This window comes from Rhinopithecus roxellana, unplaced genomic scaffold (assembly GCF_007565055.1).
Source record: "Rhinopithecus roxellana isolate Shanxi Qingling unplaced genomic scaffold, ASM756505v1 contig180, whole genome shotgun sequence".
In the NCBI taxonomy this organism is placed as follows: Eukaryota; Metazoa; Chordata; class Mammalia; order Primates; family Cercopithecidae; genus Rhinopithecus; species Rhinopithecus roxellana.
In genome coordinates, this window is record NW_022141828.1 from 17,994 (window position 1) to 35,216 (window position 17,223).

Below are 17,223 nucleotides of genomic sequence, written 5' to 3' on the forward strand. Positions count from 1 at the left end.
ATAAAATATAGACATAATAGATATAATAGATATATGTATAAGATATACACATAATCGATGTAATAGATATAGGTATGAAATATAGACATAATAGATATAATAGATATAGGTATAAAATATAGACATAATAGATATTATAGATATAGGATTAATATATAGTCATAATTGAAATAGGTATAAAATATAGACAAAATTGATATAAAAGATATAGGTATAAAATATAGACATAATAGATATAATCAATATAGTTATAAAATATAGACATAATAGATATAATAGATATAGATATAAAATATAGACATAATAGATATCATAGGTATAGGTATGAAATATAGACCTAATAGATATAATAGATATGTGTATAAGATATAGACATTAGCTTCTTCTCCGAGAAAACACCAAATGGCGGATGACGCCGGTGAAGCGGGGTGGTCCGGAGGCCCTGGTGGCCCTGGGATGGGGAACCGCGGTGTCTTCCGCGGAGGTTTCGGCAGTGGAAATCCGGGGCCGGAGTCGCGGCCGTGGACGGGGTCGGGGCCGAGGCCGTGGAGCTCGCGGAGGCAAGGCCGAGGATAAGGAGTGGATGTCCGTCACCAAGCTGGGCCGCTTGGTCAAGGACATGAAGATCAGGTCCCTGGAGGAGATCTACCTCTTCTCTCTGCCCATTAAGGAATCTGAGATCATTGACTTTTTCTTGGGGGCCTCTCTCAAAGATGAGGTTTTGAAGATTATGCCGGTGCAGAAGCAGACCCGTGCTGGTCAGCGCACCAGGTTCAAGGCGTTTGTTGCTATCGGGGACTACAATGGCCACGTCGGCCTGGGTGTTAAGTGCTCCAAGGAGGTGGCCACCGCCATCCGTGGGGCCATCATCCTGGCCAAACTCTCCATTGTCCCGGTGCGCAGAGGCTACTGGGGGAACAAGATCGGCAAGCCCCACACCGTCCCTTGCAAGGTGACAGGCCGCTGTGGCTCTGTGCTGGTGCGCCTCATCCCTGCACCCAGGGGCACTGGTATCGTCTCAGCACCTGTGCCCAAGAAGCTGCTCATGATGGCTGGTATTGATGACTGCTACACCTCAGCCCGGGGCTGCACTGCCACCCTGGGCAACTTCGCCAAGGCCACCTTTGATGCCATCTCTAAGACCTACAGCTACCTGACCCCTGACCTGTGGAAGGAGACTGTGTTTACCAAGTCTACTTATCAGGAATTCACTGACCACCTTGTCAAGACCCACACCAGAGTCTCCGTGCAGCGGACCCAGGCTCCAGCTTGTGGCTACAACACAGGCTTTTTATACCAGAAAAATAAAGTGAATTAAGCTTGTTAAAAAAAAAAAAGATATAAACATAATAGATACAATAGATATAGGTATAAAATATAGACAGATATAATAGTTACAGATATAAAATATAGACATAATAGATATAGGTATAAAATATAGACATATTAGATATAGGTACAAAGTATAGACATAATGGTTATAATAGATATAGGTACGAAATATAGACATAATAGATATAGGTATAATATTTAGACATAACAGATATAATAGATGTAGGTATAAAATATAGACATAATAGATATAATAGATATAGGCATAAAATATAGACATAGTAGATATAATACATATAGGTATAAAATATAGACATAATGGATATAAGAGATATAGGGATAAAATATAGACACAATAGATATAATAGATATAGGTAAAAAATATAGACATAATAGATATAACAGATATAGGTAACAAATATAGACATTATAGATATTGGTATAAATATAGACATAATAAATATAATAGAAATAGGTATAAAATATAGACATAATAGATATAATGTATATACGTATCAAATATAGACATAAAAATTATAATAGATATAGGTATAAAATGTAGACACAATAGATACAGGTATAAAATATAGACATAATGGTTATAAGAGATATAGGTATGAAATATAGACATAATAGGTATGATCAATATAGGTATGAAACATAGACATAATAGATATCGGTATAAAATATAGACATAGTAGATATAGGTATAAAATATAGACATAGATATAATAGATATAGGTATAAAATATAAACATAATAGATATAATAGAGATGGGTATAAAATATAGACGTAAGAGATATAATAGATATAGGTGTAAAATATAGACATAGTAGATATAATAGATATAGGTATAAAATATAGACATAATAGATATAATAGATATAGGTATAAAATACAGACATAATAGATATAATAGACATAGGTATAAAATATAGACATTATAGATATAGGTATAAAATATAGACATAATAGATAAAATAGATACACGGATCAAATATAGACATAATAATTATAATACATATAGGTATAAAATATAGACATCATAGATATAGGTAGAAAATATAGACATAATGGTTATAATAGATATAGGCATGAAATATAGACATAATAGATATAATGGATATAGCTATAAAATGTAGACATAATACACATAATCGATATAGGAATAAAATATAGACATAATTGAAATAGGAATAAAATATAGACAAAATAGATATAAAAGATATAGGTATAAAACATAGACATAATAGATATAATAGATATAAGTATAATATATGGACATAATATATAATAGATATAGGTATAAGATATAGACATAATCGATATAATAGATATAGGTATAAAATACAGACATAATAGATATAATAGATATAGGAATAAAATATAGACATAATAGATATAATAGATATAGGTGTAAAATATAGACATAATAGATATAATAGATAAAGGAATAAAATATACACATAATTGAAATAGGATAAAATACAGACAAAATAGATAAAAGATATAGGTATAAAATATAGACATAATAGATATAATAGATATAGGTATAAGATATAGACATAATCGATATAATAGATATAGGTATAAAATATAGACATAATAGATATAATAGATATAGGTATAAAATATAGACATAATAGATAATAGATAGGATATAAAATATAATAATAGAATATATATAAAATATAGACAAAATAGATAAAGATTAGGTATAAAATATAGACATATAGATATAATAGATGTATAAAATAGACATATAGATATAGGTATAAAATATAGACATAGATATAATAATTGTAGGTATAAAATTAGACATATAGATATAATAGATAAGGAACAAAATAAACATAATAGATATAGATATAAAATTAGATAATAGATATAGGTATAAAATATAGACATATTAGATATAATAATTATAGGTATAAAATATAGACATAATAGATACAATAGATAAGGTATAAAATATAACAAAATAGATATAATAGTTATAGGTATAAATAAAGACATAATAGATATAGATATAAAATATAGATTAATAGATATAGGTATAAATATAGACATATTAGATATAATAATATAGGTATAAATATAAAATACAGATATAATAGATATAGTATAAAATTAGACAAATAGATATAATAGTTATAGGTATAAATATAGACATAATAGATATAATAGATATAGGTATAAAATAGACATAATAGATATAAGAGATATAGTATATAAAGACAGACATAATAGATATCGTATAAAATATAGATAAAATGATATAATAGATATAGGTACAAAATACAGACATAATAGATACAATAGGTATAATAGCTATAGGTATAAAATACAGACATAACAGATATAGGTATAAAATATAGACATAGTAGATTTAATAGATATAGGTATAAAATATAGACATAATAGATAAAATAGATATAGGTATAAAATATAGACATAATAGATAAAATAGATATTTGTATAAAAATAGACATAATAGACATAGGTATAAAATATAGACAAATAGATATAGGTATAAAATATAGACATAGACATAATAGATATAGGTATAAAATATAAATATAATAGGTATAATAGAGATGGTTATAAAATATAGACGTAATAGATATAATAAATATAGGTGTAAAATATAGACATAGCAGATATAATAGATATAGGTATAAAATATAGACATAATAGATAGATAGAGGTATAAAATATAGACATAAGAGATATAACAGATACAGGTATAAAATATAGACATAATAGATATAATAGATATAGGTATCAAATATAGACATAATAATTATAATACATATAGGTATAAAATATGGACATAGTAGATATAGGTACATAGAATAGACATAATGGTTATAATAGATATAGTTATGAAATATAGACATAATGGATATAATAGATAGTGGTATAAAATATAGACAATAGATATAATAGATACAGTTACAAAATATAGACATAATACATAGATATAGACAAAATAGATATAATAGCTATCGGTATAAAATATAGACATAATAGATATAATACATTACAGTTATAAAGTATAGACATAATACATATAATAGATATATATATTAAATATCGACATAATAGATATAGGTATAAAATATAGACATAACAGATATAGGTATAAAATATAGACATAATAGATATAGGTATAATACATAGACAGAATAGATAAAATAAAAATAGGTATAAAATATAGACTTAATAGATATAGGTATACCATATAGACATAATGGATATAATATATATAGGTATAAAATATAGACATAATAGACATAATGGATATAGATATAAAATATAGACATAATAGATATAATAGATATAGGTATGAAATATAGGCATAATAGATATAATAGAGGTATAAAATATAGACATAATAGATATAATTGATAGAGTTATGAAATATACACATAATAGTTATAATAGAGGGATAAAATATAGACATAATAGATATAATAGATATAGGTATAAAATATAGACATAATAGATATAATAGATATAGGTATAAAACATAGACTTAATAGATATAATAGATATAGGTATAAATGTAGACATCATAGATACAATAGATATAGGTATAAAATATAGACATAATAAATATAATAGTTATAGGTATAAACTATAGACATAATAGATATAGGTATAATATATAGACAATAGATATAATAGATATAGGTATAAAATACAGACATAATACGTAGAATAGACATAGACAAAATAGATATAGTAGATACAGGTATAAAATATAGACATAATAGATATAAAGATATACGTATAAAATAGAGACATAATAGATATAATAGATATAGGTATTAAATAGAGACATAATAGATATAGGTATAAAATATAGACATAACAGATACAGGTATAAAATATAGACATAATAGATATAGGTATAAAATATAGACATAATAGATATAATATATATAATTATAAAATATAGACATTATAGATATAGGCATAAAATACAGATATAATAGATATAATAGACAGAAGTATAAAATATAAACATAATAGATATAAGAGATATAGGTGTAAAATATAGACATAATTGATATAATAGATACAGGTATAAAATATCTACCTAACAGATATAGGTATAAAACATAGCCATAATAGATACAATAGATGTACTTATAAAATATAGACATAAAAGATATAATACATATAGGTATATAATATAGACATAATAGATATAGGTATAAAATATAGATATAACAGATATAATAGGGGTATAAAATACAGGCATAATAGATATAATATATATAGGTATAAAACAGAGACATAATAGATATAGGTATATAATATATACATAACAGATATAATAGATATAGGTATAAAATATAGATATAATAAATATAATAGATATAGATAAAATATAGATATTATCGATATAGGTATAAAATATAGACATAAGAGGTATAATAGATATAGGTATCAAATATAGACATAATAAATATAATCGATACAGGTATAAAATATAGACATAATAGATATAGGTATAAAGTAGAGACATAATAGATATAATAGATATCGGTATAAAATATAAACATAATACATACAAAAGATATAGGTGTACAATATAGACATAATAGATATAATAGATATAGGTAAAAATACAGACATAATTGATATAACAAATATAGGTATACAATAGAGACATAATAGATTTCATAGATATAGGTATAAAATAAAGACATAATAGATATAATAGAAATAGCTATAAAACATAGACATATTAGATATAATAGATATAGGTATAAAATAAAGACATAAAAGATATAGGTATAAAATGTAGACATAATAGATATAATAGATATAGGTATAAAATATAGACATAATAGATAAAATAGAGTTAGGTATGAAATAGAGACATAATAAATATTGGTCTAAAATATAGACATAATAGATATAGTTATAATATTTAGACATAATAGATATAATAGATATAGGTATAAAATATAGACATAATAGATATAACAGATATAGGAACAGAATATAGACATAATAGACATAATAGATATAGGTATAAAATATAGACACAATAGATATAATCGATATAGGTATAAATTATAGACATAATAGATATTGATATAAAATATAGACATAGTAGATATAATAGATAGAGGTATAAAATATAGACATAATAGATATAATAGATATAGGTATTAAATATAGACATAATAGATATAATAGATATAGGTATAAAATATAGATATAATAGATATAATAGTTATAAAATACAGATATCATAGATATAATAGATATAGGTATAAAATACAGACATAATAGATATAGGTATAAAATATAGACATAATATATATAATAGATATAGGTAAAAAATATAGAAATAATAGATATAGGCATAAAATACAGATATAATAGATATAAAAGATAGAAGTATAACATATAGACATAATAGATATAAGAGATAAAGATATAAAATATGGACATAATGTATATAGGTATAAAGTATAGACACAATAGATATAATAGATGGATGTATAAAATATAAACATAATAGATAAAATAGATATAGGTATAAAATATAGCCATAATAGATATAATAGATATGGGTATAAAATATATATATGATATATATAATAGATATAGGTATAAAATATACACATAATATATATGATAGATATAGGAAAAATATAGACATAATAGATATATGTATAAAATATAATCATAATAGATATAATAAATATAGTTATAAAATATAGATATAATAGACATAATAGAAGTATAAAATATAGACATAATAGTATAACAGATATAGGTATAAAATATAGACATAATAGATATAAATGATACAGACATAATAGATATAATAGATAAAGGTATAAAATATAGACATAATAGATATAATAGCGGTATAAAATATCGACACAATAGATATAAGAGATAGTGGTATAAAATATAGACATAATAGATATAATAGATGGAGGTATAAAATATAGACATAATAGACATAATAGATAGATGTATAAATTATAGACATAATAGATATAATAGAGGTAAAATATAGACATAATAGATATAAGAGATATAGGTATAAAATATAGACATAATAGGTATAATAGATATAGGTATAAAATATAGACATAATAGATATAACAGATATAAGTATAAAATATAGACATAATATATATAATGCATAGAGTTACAAAAGAAGACATAATAGACATAATAGATAGATGTATAAATTATAGACATTACAGATACTATTGCTAGAGTTAAAATATAGACATAATAATGATAATAGATATAGGTATAAAATATAGACATAAAAGATATAATAGATATAGGTTTAAAACAGAGACATAATAGATATAGGTAGAAAATATAGTCATAATAGATATAGATATAAGTATAAAATATAGACATAAGAGATATAATACCTATAGGTATAAAATATAGACATAATACATATAATAAACATAGGTATAAAATATAGACATAATAAATATAGGCATAAAATATAGACATAATAGATATAATAGATATAGGTATAAAATATAAACATAAGAGTTATAATATTTATAGGTATAAAGTATAGACAGAATAGATATAATAGATATAGGTATAAAATATAGACATAATAGATATAATACATATAGGTATAAAATATAGACATAATAGATATAGGAGTAAAATACAGACATAATGGATATAATAGATAAAGGTATGAAATATAGATATAATAGATATAGGTATAAAATATAGATATAATAGATATAATAGATATACGTATAAAATATAGATATAATTGATATAGGCATAAAATATAGATATAAAAGATACAGGTTTAAAATATACACGTAATTGACATAATAGATATAGGTATAAAATATAGACATAATAGATTCAATGGAGAGATGTATAAAATGTAGACATAATAGATATAATAAGTATAGGCATACATTATAGACATAATAGATATAATAGACATAGGTATAAAATATAGACATAATAGATATAATAGGCATAAGTATAAAATATAGATAAAATAGATATAGATATAAAATATAGATATAATAGTTATAATAGATACAGGTATAAAATATAGATATAATAGATATAATTATAAAATATAAATATAATAAATATAATAGATATAGGTATGAAATACAGACATAATAGATATAATACATATAGGTATAAAATATAGACATAATAGATATAATAGATTAGGTATGAAATAAAGACATAATAGATATTGGTATGAAATATAGACAAAATAGATATAACAGATACAGTTAAAATATAGACATAATAGATATAATAGATAGAGGTATAAAATATAGACATAATAGATATTATAGACACAGGAATAAAATATAGACATAATAGATATAATAGATATACGTATGAAATATAGACATAGTAGATATAATAGATATAGGTATAAAATATAGAAATAATAGATACAGGTATAAAATATAGATAAAATGGATATAATAGATATAGGTATGAAATACAGACATAATAGATATACGAGATATAGGGATAAAATATATACATTATAGGTATAAAAGACATAGGTATAAAATATAGACATAATACATATAATAGATACAGGTATAATATATAGATATAATAGATATTCGTATGAAATATAAACGTAAAAGATAGAATAGATAAAGGTATAATAAATAGACATAATATATATAGTACACATACGAATAAAATATAGACATAGTAGATATAATAGATATAGATATAAAGTATAGACATAATAGGTATAGGGCGGGCGCGGTGGCTCAAGCCTGTAATCCCAGAGCTTTGGGAGGCCGAGACGGGCGGATCACGAGGTCAGAAGATCGAGACCATCCTGGCTAACATGGTGAAACCCCGTCTCTACAAAAAAAATACAAAAAACTAGCCGGGTGAGTTGGCGGGCGTCTGTAGTCTCAGCTACTCGGGAGGCTGAGGCAGGAGATTGGCGTAAACCCGGGAGGCGGAGCTTGCAGTGAGCTGAGATCCGGCCACTGCACTCCAGCCCGGGCGACAGAGCGAGACTCCGTCTCAAAAAAAAAAAAAAAAAAAAAAAAAAAAGACATAATAGGTATAGGTATAAAATATGGACATAATAGATATCATAGAGAGAGGTATAAAATATAGACATAATAGATATAATAGATATAGGTATGCAATACAGACATAATAGATATAACAGATGTAGGTAGAAAATATTGACATAATAGATATAATAGATATAGTTATAAAATATAGACATAATAGATATACTAGATACGGGTATAAAATATAGATATAAGAGATAAACGTATAAAATACAGAAAAAATAGATATAATAGATAAAGGTATAAAATATAGACATAAAATATATCATAGATATAGACATAATAGATATAATAGGTATAGGCGTAAAATATAAACATAATAGATATATTAGATATAGGTATACAATATAGACATAATAGATAAAATAGACAGTTATAAAATCTAGACATAATAGATATAATAGATATAGGTATAAAAAATAGACATAAAAGATATAGGTATAAAATATAGAAATAATAGATATAATAGATAAAGGTGTAAAATGTAGACATTATAGATATAGGTATAAAATATAGTAATAATAGATATAGGTTAAAATATAGAAATAATATATATAATAGATGTAGGTATAAAATAAAGACATAATAGATATAGGAATAAAATACAGACATCATAGATAAAGGTATAAAATATAGACATAATAGATATACCTATATAATATACACATAACAGTTATAATAGATATAGGTATAAAATATAGACATAATAGATACAATAAATATAGGTATAAAATATAGCCGTAAGAGATATAATAGATATAGGTATAAAATATAGACATAATAGATATAGGTATAAAAAATAGACATAATAGATATGATAGATATAGGTATGAAATACAGACATAATAGATATTATAGATATAGGTATAAAATATAGACACAACAGATGTAATAGACATAGGAATAAACATAGACATAATAGATACAATAGATATCGCTATAAAATATAGACATAAAAGATATAATAGATAGGGGTATTAAACATAGACACAATAGATATAGGATAAAATATAGACATAATAAATATAGGTATAATATTTAGACATAATAGAAATAATAGATAAAGGAATAAATATAGAAATAATAGATATATTAGTTATAGGTATAAAATATACACATAATAGATATAATAGACACAGGTATATAATATGGATATAATATATATAAGCATAAAATATACATATAATAGTTATAACAGATATACGTATAAAAAATATATATAATAGATACAGGTATAAAATACAGACCATAGATATAATAGATATTGGTAGAAAATATAGATATAATAGATATAATTATAAAAAATATAAATATAATAGATATCATTGATATAGGTAGAAAACATAGATAAAATGTATATAGGTATAAAATATGGTTATAATAGATATAGGTATAAAATATAGATAAAATAGATGTAGGTATAAAATATAGACATAATAGCTAAAACAGATATAGTTATAAAATATAGACATAATAGATATAATAGATTTAGGTATAAAATATAGACATAATTGATATAATAGACATAGGTATAAAATATAGATAAATAGATATAATACATATAGGTATAAAATATAGACACAATAGATATAATAGATATAGGTATAAAATACAGATATAATAGGTATAATAGATATAGATATAAAATAAAGATATAAGAGATATAGATATAGGTATAAAATATTGATATTATGGATATAATAGATATAGGTATAAAATATAGGTATAACAGATATCGCTGTGAAATATAGACACAATAGATATAGATATAGGTATAAAATAAAGATAAAATACATATAGGTACAAAAAATAGATATAAAAGATATAATATATATATGTATAAAATATAGACATAATAGATGTAATAGATAAGGATATAAAATATAGACATAATAGATATAATAGATATAGGTATAAAATATAGACATAATAGATGTAATAGATATAGGTATAAAATATAGACATGATATATATCATAGATATACGTATAAAATATAGACATAATAGATATAATAGATATAGGTATAAAATAAAGACATAATAGATATAATGAATATAGGTATAAAATATAGACTTAAGAGATATGATAGATAGAGTTATAAAATATGGACATAATAGATATAATAGATATAAGTATAAAATAAAGACATCATAGATATAATAGATATAGGTATAAAATGTAGACATAAAAGATATAATAGATATAGGTATAAAATATAGACATAATAGATATAATAGATATTGGTTTAAATATAGATAATACATATAGAGATAAAAATATAGAAAATAGATATAATAGATATAGGTATCAAATATAAAAATAATAGATATAGGTATAAAATATAGACATAATAGATACCATAGATATAGTTATAAAATATGGACATAATAGATAAAGGTATCAAATAAAGATATAATAGATATAACAGATATAGGTATAAAATATGGATGTAATATATATAATAGATATAGTTATAAAATATGGATATCATAGATACAGGTATTGGTACAAAATATAGATATAATAGATATAATGGATATAGGTATAAAATATATATATAATAGATATAGGTATAAAATATAGAAATAATAGATACAATAGATATAGGTATAAAATATAGAAATAATAGATATAATCGATATAGGTATAAAATATAGACATAATAGATATAATACATACAGGTACAAAATGTAGACAGAATAGATATAATAGATATAGGTATGAAGTATATACATAATAGATGTAATAGATACTGGTATAAAATATAGACATAATGGATACAATGGATATAGGTATAAAATATAGATAAAATAGATTTAGGTATGAAATATAGATAAAATAAATATATTAGATATAGGTATAAAATATACATATAATAGATATACGTATAAAATATAAATATAATAGTTATAATTGATACAGGTATAAAATATAGATATAATAGGTATAGGTATAAAATAAAGATATAATACATATAATAGATAAAGGAATAAAATATAGATATAATAGATATAATTATAAAAAATAAAATAATAGATATAATGGATATAGGTATAAAATAGACATGCAATAGATACAGATATAAAATATAGTTATAATAGAAATAGGTATAAAATATAAATATAATAGATATAATAGATATAGGTATAAAATATAGACATAATAGATATGGGTAAAAATATAAACATAATAGATATAATAGTTATAAAATATAAATGTAACAGAAAAAATAGATATAGGTATCAAATATAAATATAAAAAATGTAGTTATAAAATATAGACATAATAGGTATAGTAGGTATTGGTAAAAAATATAGACATAATAGATACAATACATATACCTATAAAATATACACATAGTGGATATAATAGATATAGGTATGAAAAATAGACATAATAGATACAGGTATAAAATATAGACATAATAGATATAATAGATATAGGTGTGAAATATAGATATAATAGATATAGGTATAAAATATGGATATAATAGATATAATATATATAGGTAGAAAATATAGATATAATAGATACAGGCATAAAATACAGACATAATAGATATGACAGATATAGGTATAAATATAGACATAATAGATATAATAGATAGAGATATAAAATATAGATAAAATAGATATAGGCACAATATATAGATATAATGGATATAATAGATATACGTATAAAATATAGATACAATATATATCGGTATAAAATATAGATATAATAGATATAATAGATACAGATATAAAATTTAGATATAATAGATAAAATTATAAAACATAAATATAATAAATATAAGAGATACAGGTATAAAATTTAGATATAATATATAGGGATAAAATATAGTTATAATAGATGTAGTTATAGAATATTGATATAATAGATATAATAGATATAGTTATAAAACACAGACATAATAGATATAATAGATATAGGTATAAAATATAGACATAATAGATATAATAAATATAGGTATAAAATATAGACATAATAGATATAGGAATAAAATATAGACATACTAGATATAACAGATATAGGTATCAAATATAGACATAAGAGATATAATAGATATAAGTATAAAATACAGACATAATAGATATAATAGATATAGGTATAAAATATAGACAGATTATATATAGGTATAAAATATAGACAATATAGACATACATATAGGTATAAAATTAAAATATAAAAGATATAGGTATAAAAAATAGATATAATAAATATAATATATAGGTATAATATATAGACATAATAGATATAATAGATATAGTTATAAAATATAGACATAATAGATATAATAGATATAGGTATAAAATAGAGACATAATAGATATAATAGATGAAGCTAAAAAATATAGACATAATAGATAAAACAAATATAGGTATAAAATATAGACATAAGAGATATAAGAGATAAAAGTATAAAATATAGACATAAAAGATATAGTACATATAGGTATAAAATATAGACATCATAGATATAATAGATATAGGTATAAAATGTAGACATAATAGATATACTAGATATAGGTATAAAATATAGACATAATAGATATAATAGATATAGGTATAAAATATAGACATAATATATATAACAGGTATACCTATAAAATATAGACATAATAGATATAATAGATATAGGTATAAAATATAGACAGAATAGATATAGGTTTAAAATACAGACATAATTGATATAATAGATATAGGTATAAATATACACATAATAAATATAATACATAAAGTTATAAAATGTAGACATTATAGATATAATACATACAGGGATAAAATGTAGACATAAAATAAATAATACATATAGGTATAAAATATACACATCATCGATATAATAGATATAGGTATAAAATATGGACAAAATAGATATAGATAGAAAATATAGATATAATAGAATAGATAGAGGTATAAAATATAGACATAATAGATATAGGTATAAAATATATACATCATTGATATAAGAGATATAGTTATAAAATATAGACATAATAGTTATAATAGATATAGGTATAAAATATAGACATAATAGATATATCATATATAAGTATAAAATATAGACTTAATATATATAATAGATATAGGTATAAAATGTAGACATAATAGATATAATAGATATAGGTGTAAAATGTAGACATAATAGATATAATAGATATAGGTATAAAATATAGACATAATAGATATAATATACATAGGTATAAAATAAAGACATAATATATAATCGTATAAAATACAGACATAATAGATATAGGTAGAAAATATAGACATAATAGATATACCTATAAAATATAGACATAACAGTTATAATAGATATAGGTATAAAATATAGACCTAATAGATATAATAGATATCGGTATAAAATATAGCCATAATAGATATAATAGATATAGTTATAAAATATAGATATAATAGATATAGGTATAAAGTATAGATATAATAGATATAATAGTTATACATATAAAATATATATATAATTGATAGAGACATTAAACATAGATATAATAGATATAATAGATATAGCTATGAAATATGGGCATAATAGATATAGGTATAAAATAGAGACATAATAGATATAATAGATATAGTTATAAAGTATAGGTATAATAGATATAATAGATATAGGTATATAATATAAACATAATAGATATTATAGATATAGATATAAAATGCAGACATAATAGATATAATAGATATAGGTATAAAATATAGTCATAATAGATACAGGTATAAAATACAGCCATAAGAGATATAATAGATATAGATATTAAATATAGACATAATAGATATTGTTATAAAATATAGACATAATAGATATAGGTATAAAATATAGACATAAAAGATATAATAAATATAGGTATGAAATATAGACATAGATATAGGTATAAAATATAGACATAAGAGGTATAGGTATAAAATATAGACATAAAGATATAGATATAGGTATAAATTATAGACATAATAGATATAATAGATATAGGTATAAAATATAGACATAATAGATAAAATAGATATAGACATAATAGATATAATAGATATTGGAATCAAATATAGACATAATAGATATAACAGATATAGTTAAAATATAGATATAATAGATATAGGTATGCAATATAGACATAATAGGTATAATAGATATCGGTATAAAATACAGACATAATAGATATAAAAGATATAGGTATAAAATACAGGCAGAATAGATATAGGTATAAAATACAGACATAATAGATATAATAGATATAGGTATAAAATATAGACATAATAGATACAGGTATAAATATAGACATAATAGATATAAGTATAAAATATAGACAATAGATATAATATAGGTATAAAATATAGACATAGTAGATATAATAGATACAGGTATAAAATACAGACATAATCTATATAATAGATATATGTATAAGATATAGACAAAATCGATATAATAGATATCCGTATGAAATAAAGACATAAAAGATATAATATGTATATGTATAAAATATAGACATAATTGATATAATAGATATAGGTATTAATTACAGACATAATAAATATAATAGATATAAATATAAATATAGACATAATAGATATACGTATAAAATACAGACAAAATAGATATAACAGATATTGGTATAAAATATAGACATAATATATATAATAGATATAGGCATAAAATATAGACATAATCGATATAATAGATATAGGTATAATATATAAACATTATAGGTATAATTGATACAGTTATAAAATATAGACATAACTGGTATAAAATTATAGGTATGAAATATAGTCATAACAGATATAGGTATAAAATATACACATAATATACATAATAGATAGATGTATAAGATATAGACATAATAGATATAATAGATATAGGTATAAAATATAGACATAATAGATATAATATATGTATAAGATATAGACATTATCGATATAATAGATATAGGTATAAAATATAGACATAATAGATATATTAGATACAGATATAAAATATAGACATAATAGATATAATAGATATAGGAATAAAATATAGACATAATTGAAATAGGTATAAAATATAGACAAAATGGATATAAAAGATATAGGTATAAATATAGACATAATAGATATAATAGATATAGGTATAAATATAGACATAATCGATATAATAGATATAGGTGTAATACATAGACATAATTGATATAATAGATATAGGTATAAAATATAGACATAATAGATATGGGTATAAAATATAGACATAATAGATATAATAGATATAGGTATTAAATATAGACATAATAGATATAATAGATATGGGTATAAAATATACACATAATAGATATTGGTATTAAATTTAGATATAATAGATATAATAGAAATAGGTTTAAAATATATACATAATAGATATAATAGATATATGTATCAAATATAGACATAACAATTATCATAGATATAGGTATAAAATATTGACAAAATAGATATAGGTATAAAATACAGACATAATGGTTATAATAGATGTAGGTATGAAATATAGACATAATTGGTATAATAGGTAGAGATTTACATCAAAGACGTAATACATATAATAGATATAGGTATTAAATATAGACATAATAGATATAATAGATATATGTATAAGATATAGACATAATAGATATAATAGATATAGATATAAAATATAGACATAATAGATGTAATAGATATATGTATAAGATATAGACATATAAATATAATAGATATAGATATAAAATACAGACATAATAGATATAATAGATATAGGTATAAAATATAGACATAATAAATATAGGTATA

General features: G+C 21.3%; 1 pseudogene; it reads left to right on the forward strand.

Moving 5' to 3' along the window:
* Nucleotides 1-402: 402 nt before the first annotated feature.
* On the forward strand, nucleotides 403-1,318 carry LOC115895722 (annotated as a pseudogene).
* Nucleotides 1,319-17,223: the final 15,905 nt, after the last annotated feature.